Genomic DNA, 9,569 nt, shown 5'->3' with positions numbered 1-9,569 from the left:
CAAACTGAACCCGAACACTAGGGAGGTGGCTCATCTCTACTAGTAATCCCTTTAAGGCTGGGGCTAATTTGGTTATGACACTGGTCACGCAGTTAATGTTTCCTAGGTGTCACTGCTACAATGCATCGCAAAACAAGTGAATCGGGTCACATTGCGACCCTGAGAACACTGTGACAAGGGAGTCTCAACCATGTTGGATTTTTTGCTACTTGTTTGCTGCAATATCCTCAGTGTTGCAATGCGACCCCATTCACTTTTATTGTGCTGCGATGTAGCACTGACACCTAGGAAACATTGGCTGTGCAACATGTGTCAAATGTAACCCCAGCCTAAATCTACAGGGGAAATCTGCCAGAAAATGTCTGCAGGAACAACACAAAATAAGATAACGGTGGCGCAGTGGTTAGCACAGCAGCCTTGCAGCGCTGGAGTCCTTGGTTCAAACCCCACCAAGGACAACATCTGCAAAGAGTTTGTATGTTCTCTCCATGTTTGCGTGGTTTTCCTCCTACATTCCAAAGACATACTGATAGGGAATTTAGATTGTGAGCCTCAACGGGGACAGCGATGATAATGTGTGCAACCTGTAAAGCACTGCGGAATATGTTAGCGCTATATAAAAATAAAGATTATTTATTTTTTATTATAAGATAAGTAATACAAGCTTCCTACATGAATAAGATGTCCCTTTAATGCACAGATGGTGCTCCAGAGTGGTGCACTCTCCGCAAGATAAATCACCCGTACAATGTATTGGACGAGGTGAATCCGCACGGTTCAGTGAACACATTAGGATTCACCTGTGTTCAATAGCTGGCAGTGCTTTGGACACAGCGGACATGTGCTGCATTCAAAGCGCTGCCAATTCCAGAATGTGTGCACCTACCCTGTATCACACTGCATCACCAATGTGACGGACTCAGTGCTACAGGACCCTTGCAGACTCCGGACTGCTTCTGCACCTTTTCTACCCTCCATTAGAAGTGTGGTTTTGAGAAAGACCAGCCTTGGTCGAAACGTTAACCGTAACTTAAAGTATCCGTCATTTTCTCTGAACACTAATAAGCATTTGGTGATGCCTGTACTATTAATAAAAAATACAACTTTCACGTAATAACCTGCAAGTCTTGAGTGTGCGGCTGTTTTTTCTATAGACTGTGACTTTGTGTTCAGCCTGCACCTTTTTTTCTTTCCAAGCGGAGTGCACCACATCTCTTGTACTACCTCATAGTAAGAGGCGGAAGCTACAGAGTTATCACAGCTGTCCGTCAGGACAAGAAGATCAAGGTCATCTTATTCACAGCCCCTGTCAGAGAAGCGACGATGTAAGAAGCAAACATTGCAGCAGGCGGTGAGGCGGTGTCACAGCTGTGACAAAGACCGCTGTGTCAGTCGAAACGCGTCGATTGCCTCCATGGTGTTATGGTGCTGTTCCAGGAGTTCTCCTGATTTTAATATATTGGATTAAAGTTCATTTTTTTATTGGAAGCTGGAACATTTCTTCTTTTTTTGTGTGAAGTTCTACTACGTCTCATCAGGATGGAGTTCCGGGCTTCCTCTGCTGATCGGTGAGCTGGCTTCTTTTGTTTTTTGTCTATTCCAACACCTTGACATAGTTTTAGACACTTATAAAAACTTTGGTGGGATGTCATGGTTCAGCTACGATAATTCCGCCAGAAATTAGCAATACACAAGAATCTGAAATTGGGAGTAAAGGACGTGAGTTTGCAGTTGAACCTAATGTTCCCGCAGAGGTCACAATCTGTTTTTAAACAACAGAGTAATCTTCCAGTAATGGTATATGGTATGGGTGAGGGCTTGAGCTTTGGATTTAATGATTCCTCTTATAAATTGAAGTAGAATTGTAGATACAAGCATGAATGTTCTTTTTGTGCTGGCAATCACCCAGTTTTCCGATGTTTTAGGGTATGTGTCCACGTTCAGGATTGCATCAGGATTTGGTCAGGATTTTTCATCAGTATTTGTAAGCCAAAACCAGGAGTGGGTGATAAATGCAGAAGTGGTGCATATGTTTCTATTATACTTTTCCTCTAATTGTTCCACTCCTGGTTTTGGCTTACAAATACTGATGAAAAATCCTGACCAAATCCTGATGCAATCCTGAACGTGGACACATACCCTTAAAAGGCTTAGCAGTTCCGGCCATCTTCAGCCAAGTACTATGGAATATGTTCAAAAAGCACAGACACCGGTGAATTGGAAAAAGAATGTTGCCTTACCTAGAAGCATTCCCAAACAGAGAGATATCGGTTCTGGTAGGTAAAGTTTTTACGAAGGTTTTTGCATACTTCCCTTTTCTGGTACAAATTGTATGATAGATGACAATTTAGAATCAGTAAAAGATCAACCTGCAGTGGTAATGGATTTAATATTTAAAGAGCTAGAAGAAGGCAGAATAGCTTGCCCCTTTAAAAATCCACCATTTTTAAATGCACTATTTCTCCAATGGGGGTAATTACCAAAAAGGAACCCAATAGCTTTAGAATTATACACCACCTGTTTTTTTCCTAAGGGTTCCTCTTTAAACAACAGCATAGATAAGACATATGCATCCTACACATGTGGCCATGTAGGTCTGTGAACTGTAAATCCACAGATACCTTTATATTTTAACGTCAGGAGCCAAACAAGGAAATCAGACAGTGATATATCAGTCAAGCTAAAGAGGCTGGCGCTGGGATGTGGCTCCTTAATTGTTCTGTCATGCCCAGAGCACTTAATACCTTATTTACATATTAATTAAAATGCTAATTACTTGGGATTGCAGTAGCATATATAACTGTATACCCATATATTTTTTAGAGGATAAGGTTGAGTTTACTGGCAGATTCCTTTTAAAGCTAAAGTACAGCTAAAGTACTAAAATGTTTGCGTGAGTGTTCAGTACTCGAATCGAGCAGGTCGGACACTCGGATGTGCTCGGATGGACGACAATGGGAAACTCAAGCATGTTTCCAGAAGAGTCAGACCTCAACAGGAGTGATGGGGGGACAGGAATATCGCTGAAATGGATGGAAACACCACATAGACACATAGATGCATCTCTGACTCCCAGGTTGCTGCTGAAACAATGTTGACAGTGTATTACTCCACTTTTACGGACTGACAATAAAACATGCAAAGCAGAAGATAAAATGGATTTTACAGGAAAAAAAAGTTAGGAACCATTATTGCCTTATAATGACATATATAAGACAAAAATAAAAAGGGAAAAATTAATGCCTCCTCCACCCCTTAGGCTGCGTGCCTACGTTCAGTAATACTGGCTTTTTGGACGCAGCGAAAATTCGCTGCCATCAGTGAGACCTGGCAAAGATGATGAGCGTTGTTATCACTACCTGGCGCCTGTGAATAGCAGTCACTTTACTGCTAGTCACAGACACCAGAGATTTTGGGGAAAGTGGACTACATCAGACCTGCGTGGCAACATTTGGGGTAATATATTGGTGGACGAGGGACTTTCTACTGTCTTTATTTCTGTCTTTTTATGTGTTTCATTTATCCATTTCTGGACTTCTTCGGATTCCGTGGATTACTTAGGACCTACATGGGATTTTTTTTTAAATAAATTGGTGAACAAGACATGGTGTAGGGGAGTCTATATTCAAATAAAGTGGGGTTTTTTTGTGTCAGTGTGTTTTTATTTTTTATTGCCAGTTTAGTAATGGGGCTGTCTTATAGACAACTCTCCATTTCTGACCCCAGAGGTTGATTGAAGCTGTGATTTTTGACAACCCTAACTAGCAATACCCCGATTTCCAATGCACCCGGGCCATCGGGAAGAGTGGGGTAAAGCGCCAGAATTGGCGCATATCATGTGATGCACCAATTCTAGGGCAGATGCAGGCTTGTATTTTGAGGCTGGGAAGGACCCAATAGCCATGGATGTTCCCAGCCTGGTAATATAAGCCCACATCTGTCTGCTTTATTGTCATGTACAGTGTAGGAAAGACTAAGAGCAACATGAAGGGATGAGGGGAAGGGAGGCCAACACTAGGGAAGGGGGAAGTAGAGACCCCTAGGCAAATCTAAAGTCACACTGTCTGCCCTAAATAGCCCTATATAGGTTCTGCACATATCGTTGAGCAAGAACCTAATCCGCGAGATCTTGGCAATAAGCCCTGCTTAGGGAAGGACGGGTTGAATACAAGAGTCCTCACTACCTCTTAAGACAGCTGGGATAGACAAACAAGGGGAACATTTATCTTGAGTAGACTCAGAGATGTAACACAGACGTGCTCCAGCAGCACCAAAGAGGAAGATAGCCAACTGCTATAGCTCCAAGCCTCAACAGGGGAAAACAGAAATATCACCGGCAATTCCCAGCAGTAGGCTGGGAGTCTATAAACACCCAGGTCCAGGTGTGTCACTTAGAGCTGGAGAAAGGCTGCCACTGTGTCAAAGAATCAGAATGGTTAAGAAGGTGTCTGCAGAGCTAAACACAGAGACCTTCTGCAGCTAGATGCAGTGCGACTGTCTGCAGCTTCTGACATACCTGTGACATTTAATTTGGCTGGTTGTCAAAAATAATGAGGACTTCAAATCATTTTTTTAAATTATTTATTACAACCAGGCTAAAAACACCTGCGTAAACCCACTTAAAATGCATGTACTTTTCTTTTTAACTGTGGATTTACAGCATCTAGTGCAAGTCTATGGGGAAATTCCGCACAGAAGACTGAGCATTCCCGCAAGAGAAACAGACATCCTTGGAAACTTGCATCCCATCTGCTGTGCTTGTACTGTACAATGCAGTGTGTTGGACGCAGTGAAAGTACACTGCGTCAGTAACATTAGTATTACTGATCATGGGCATGCAGCCGAATGTCAGCTGCCGACATGTCTATGGCATTTCCGTGTTTGGCAGGCAGTCCCCGCATATTTATTGGCTGCCCAACAGCTGTGAAACATGCGGGGAGGGAACTCAAGCATGGCGCTCAAGCAACCAGGATACTCGACTGAGTAACAAGCGTACCTGAGAACCTCGATGCTTGTTTGAGTATCGAGCAGTGGCGAGCACGCTCGCTCATCACTAGTAAAGTATCATCAAAAATTACCTATAGTTCAAATCAAGTTTTCATTGGAAAAACATTTTTTAAAAGGTTTGGAAATTTTTGGACAGTTTCTTAACTCCTCTACAATAGGTAATCTTCATACGACAGGTTTCTATGGATGATGTGGCTGCTGTAAAACATATTTCTAAATGCTATTAACAGTAGCTTATTTAAGATGTCTGCTACCTGCCGGCATAACCATGCACAGAAAATAAAAACAGGTTAAAAAAAAGAATATGCTTAATTTTTTTTTGTTATTAAAAAGGAGTCTAGATAACATATTATGCTTAACATTTGTATTTTCAACTGACTTTATTTTTCAAAACAGTCTAAAAGTAAAACTGGCTTTATAACCTAAAGTATCTTAGTATGGGTGCAGCTCTAAAAGAAAACAAAAACTTTGGAAATAAAATACTTGCATTGTCCCAGTATTTTTTCTTCTTTTCTTTGTTCTTATCTTTTTGCTGAATTGAATGCTGAAAATAAAATTAAGCAATATCCTGGAGACTGCAGTACCGTAACAATGGCTTGAGATCTAGCACAGTAAGCGAGCCCAACTATTCCACCCTCCATAGTATTTTTAAAGGAAATTTATCACCACATTTGAACTATCTAAACTATTAATATGAGCATACAGGTTATAGACTGCTGAGGAGATTGATACCTGTATGCTTCATATCAGATGTCTTGTTGTAGAGAAATCCTATTTTATCACTTTATATAAATGAGCTCTTCCAGGCTCTGAGGAGGATGGTGCCTGGGGATTACTCTGCCTCCAGAGCTTATTTTACATAAAGGGCAGTTACCAGTGTGAAAAGTAGCTAACACAGAATAGGAGAAATTGCATTTGTCTTTTTGCAAACACATTTGTGCATCTCTCTGAGCTCTGCTGAATTGTAACAATATTGCAGCCCTGTCTGCCTGTGAGCTGGAAGCTGAGAGGAACCTGCAGATGTGTTAGTTATAATCACACACAGCTCTGCAGTGAGGTCAGGAGAGCAGCCATCACACATCACAAGATGTGTAATACAAGACACATGTTCGCTATATATGTACATATTTACTATATATACACTGCTCAAAAAAATAAAGGGAGCACTAAAATCCCACATCCTAGATATCACTGAATGAAATATTCCAGTTGTAAATCTTTATTTATTACATAGTGGAATGTGTTGAGAACAATAAAACCTAAAAATTATCAACGTAAATCACAACTAATATCCCACGGAGGTCTGGAGTTGGAACGATACTCAAAATCAAAGTGGAAAATGAAGTTACAGGCTGATCCAACTTCAGTGGAAATGCCTCAAGACAAGGAAATGATGCTCAGTAATGTGTGTGGCCTCCACGTGCCTGTATGATCTCCCTACAATGCCTGGGCATGCTCCTGATGAGGCGGCGAATGGTCTCCTGAGGGATCTCCTCACAGACCTAGACTACCTAATGGCAGTCAGGCTACTTCTGGTGAGCACATGGAGGGCTATGCTGCCCTCCAAAGAAATGCCACCCCACACCATTACTGACCCACTTCCAAACCGGTCATGCTGAAGGATGTTGCAGGCAGCAGATCGCTCTCCACAGCATCTCTAGACTCTGTCACATCTGTCACATGTGCTCAGTGTATACCTACTTTCATCTGTGAAGAGCACAGGGCACCAGTGGCGAATTTGCCAATCCTGGTGTTCTGTGGCAAATGCCAAGCGTCCTGCACGGTGTTGGGCTGTGAACACAACCCCCATATGTGGACGTCGGGCACTCAGACCATCCTTATGGAGTCGGTTTCTAACCATTTGTGCAGACACATGCACATTTGTGGTCTACTGGAGGTCATTTTGCAGGGCTCTGGCAGTGCTCCTCCTGTTTCTCCTTGCACAAAGACTGAGGTAGCGGTCCTGCTATTGGGTTGTTGCCCTCCTACGGCCCCCTCCACGTCTCCTGGTGTACTGACCTGTCTCCTGGCAGTGCCTCCAGCCTCTGGCCACCACGCTGACAGGCATAGCAAACCTTCTTGCCACAGCTCGCATTGATGTGCAATCCTGGATGAGCTGCACTACCTGAGCCACTTGTGTGGGTTGTAGAGTCCGTCTCATGTTACCACGAGTGTGATAGCACAACCAACATTCAAAAGTGACCAAAACATCAGCCAGAAAGCATTGGTACTGAGATGTGGTCTGTGGTCCCCACCTGCAGAACCACTCCTTTGTTGAGTGTGTCTTGATAATTGCCAATAATTTCCATCTGTTGTCTATTCCATTTGCACAACAGCATGTGAAATTGATTGTCAAACATTGTTGCTTCCTAAGTGGACAGTTTGATTTCACAGAAGTTTGATTTACTTGGAGTTATATACTGTTTTTTTTTTTGAGCAGTGTATATATATATTTTTTTGTTTGTTTGTTTGTTTTTTTGCTTGTTTGCTTTTTTAAAAGGAGAAAGGCACCTTTTCAAAAAGTAATCATCATATAAAGTTTGTATTGGACTTGACACTTTCTACTTTTCAAGGAGTACAAGGACATGCATTTGCAATTTCTGACAGTGAGACATCTGTCCAAATGATGGTGCTCACAGACTAAATGGTAACATCCGTAGAACTGCATTAGTATGTATAATCACTGTACACATGATATAACGCCACATTAACTCTTCACTATGTATCGGTCAAATTAGTTTCCCAGTCGGTGCCATAGTCCCCAAGTTATTTGCTATGAAGATATGACATATTTATAAAGCATCAAGAAATTTCACTAAAAAGAATTATTAATAAATGTGCTTCTTGTCTTCTATTATTTACAGTGGTAGCAGAATTAAAGTGATCCATCACCTCAGAACCTAAATACGAATATACTCCTCCCATGTACAGCCACCATACTTAGTGCCCTTTGCTCTTTCAGCCTTGTTACCTCTTTTTGGTCCGTGGTCTATTCTTTTCATCTCCAAAATAGCCACTTCCGAAGTATGGGGAGTGCTGGAGAAAATCTGAACCATCTAGTCTTTCCACAGGAGTGAGATGGACCAGCACCAATGATGATGGTTCAGTGTCCATTCAGCAGGAAAGAAAAGGCAGGGGAGTGGTGTGGTTCCTTAATCATTTTGTCTGCCTGACGTAAAATATTCCTTTGGATAACATTTGTTGCACAAAAGTCTCCTTATTTGTGTAGAAATCTGCCATCTTAATTTTTTTTTTACTTACAGATCACATTACGTGGATGTACATCTACACTCCCCTGTTGTGCACTGATGATGATACACTTAAATTCAGTATAATCAACCTAAGGTTAAATTCAGACGGGATGAAAAATTATAGTTTGAAGTAAAGAAACATGCAATTAACAATACAGCTCAATGCTATCAAATTGATTAATGAATAAAAATGTAATTTTAATCAATTAAGCAAAGCAATTTTATAAAGCTAACAGTGGTAATTTTTAAGATAGAGGAGAGGTCTTAAAGTGTACTCTTTGTTTAAATTTTTACTTTATAAATCAATAGTCCACATGAAAATAAGCAACTTTGTAATACAGTGGCATGTAAAAGTTTGGGCACCCCCTAGTCCAAATTACTGTTATTGTGAACAGTTAATCTTTATTTTTTAATAATAATCTTTATTTTTATATAGCGCTAACATATTCCACAGCGCTTTACAGTTTGCACTCATTCTCATTGCTGTCACAATCTAGATTCCCTATCAGTATGTCTTTGGAATATGGGAGGAAACCGGAGAACCCGGAGGAAACCCTCGCAAACACGGGGAGAGCATACAAACTCCTTACAGATGTTGTCCTTGGAGAGATTTGAACCCAGGACCCCAGCGCTGCAATGCTAACCACTGAGCCACCGTGCTCAGTTAAGCAAGTTGAGGATGAAATGATCTCTAAAGTTAAAGGTGACACATTTCCTTTGTAGTTTAGGCAAAAATATATATAGTCTTTTTTTTATTTTAAAAATTGCAAAAATAAAAATGGGTTGATGCAAAAGTTTGGGAACCCTTGGAGATTTGTGTGCCCAAGTAACTTTGACCAAGGTTTCAGACCTTAATTAGCCTGTTAAGGTTATGGCTCTAGTCTTCATTATCTTATCAGAGAAATCTGCTTCTTTCTCCACCTGGACTGATCGTTCATTCTCAAAATTCTCGAAATAATGCACCTGTCTATTATAGCACTAGTACTTTATACATGGTGTAATAAATGATGTACCCACCACATTACATGTTTTTTGAGACCCACAGTTTTCGTTACTGATCCCTCTCTGTAAAAACGATTTTTGTCATGATACAATTTTGCTAATGTATGTGCCTTTTTGTGATGTAATAAAGTTAAAATCTTTTTAAGTACCGTACATTTTTTTCTTGGATTATTCACTCTAGGTTTCTCTATTATTCAGGGAAAATAGTTGGCAGCTACTACCCCCTGTACATAAAAGAGCAGTCTGTCCCACCACATTTTGGGGGCTTGGATAACATTTTACATATATGAATATTGGGGCATTTAGTTT

The 9,569-nt window shown here is 40.9% G+C and overlaps 1 long non-coding RNA gene across 1 annotated transcript; it reads left to right on the top strand.

The window, feature by feature from the left end:
• The first annotated feature begins 1,287 nt into the window (after nt 1-1,287).
• On the top strand, nt 1,288-8,618 carry LOC143768430 (uncharacterized). The gene is made up of 3 exons (XR_013213865.1): nt 1,288-1,568; nt 2,149-2,276; nt 8,271-8,618. It is a non-coding gene; the product is annotated as an uncharacterized LOC143768430 (long non-coding RNA).
• The last annotated feature ends 951 nt before the right edge of the window (nt 8,619-9,569 follow it).

This window comes from Ranitomeya variabilis, chromosome 4 (genome assembly GCF_051348905.1).
Source record: "Ranitomeya variabilis isolate aRanVar5 chromosome 4, aRanVar5.hap1, whole genome shotgun sequence".
Taxonomy (NCBI): domain Eukaryota; kingdom Metazoa; phylum Chordata; class Amphibia; order Anura; family Dendrobatidae; genus Ranitomeya; species Ranitomeya variabilis.
The sequence above is the reverse complement of the archived record's forward strand: the minus strand, read 5'-3'. Positions and strand labels throughout refer to the sequence as shown.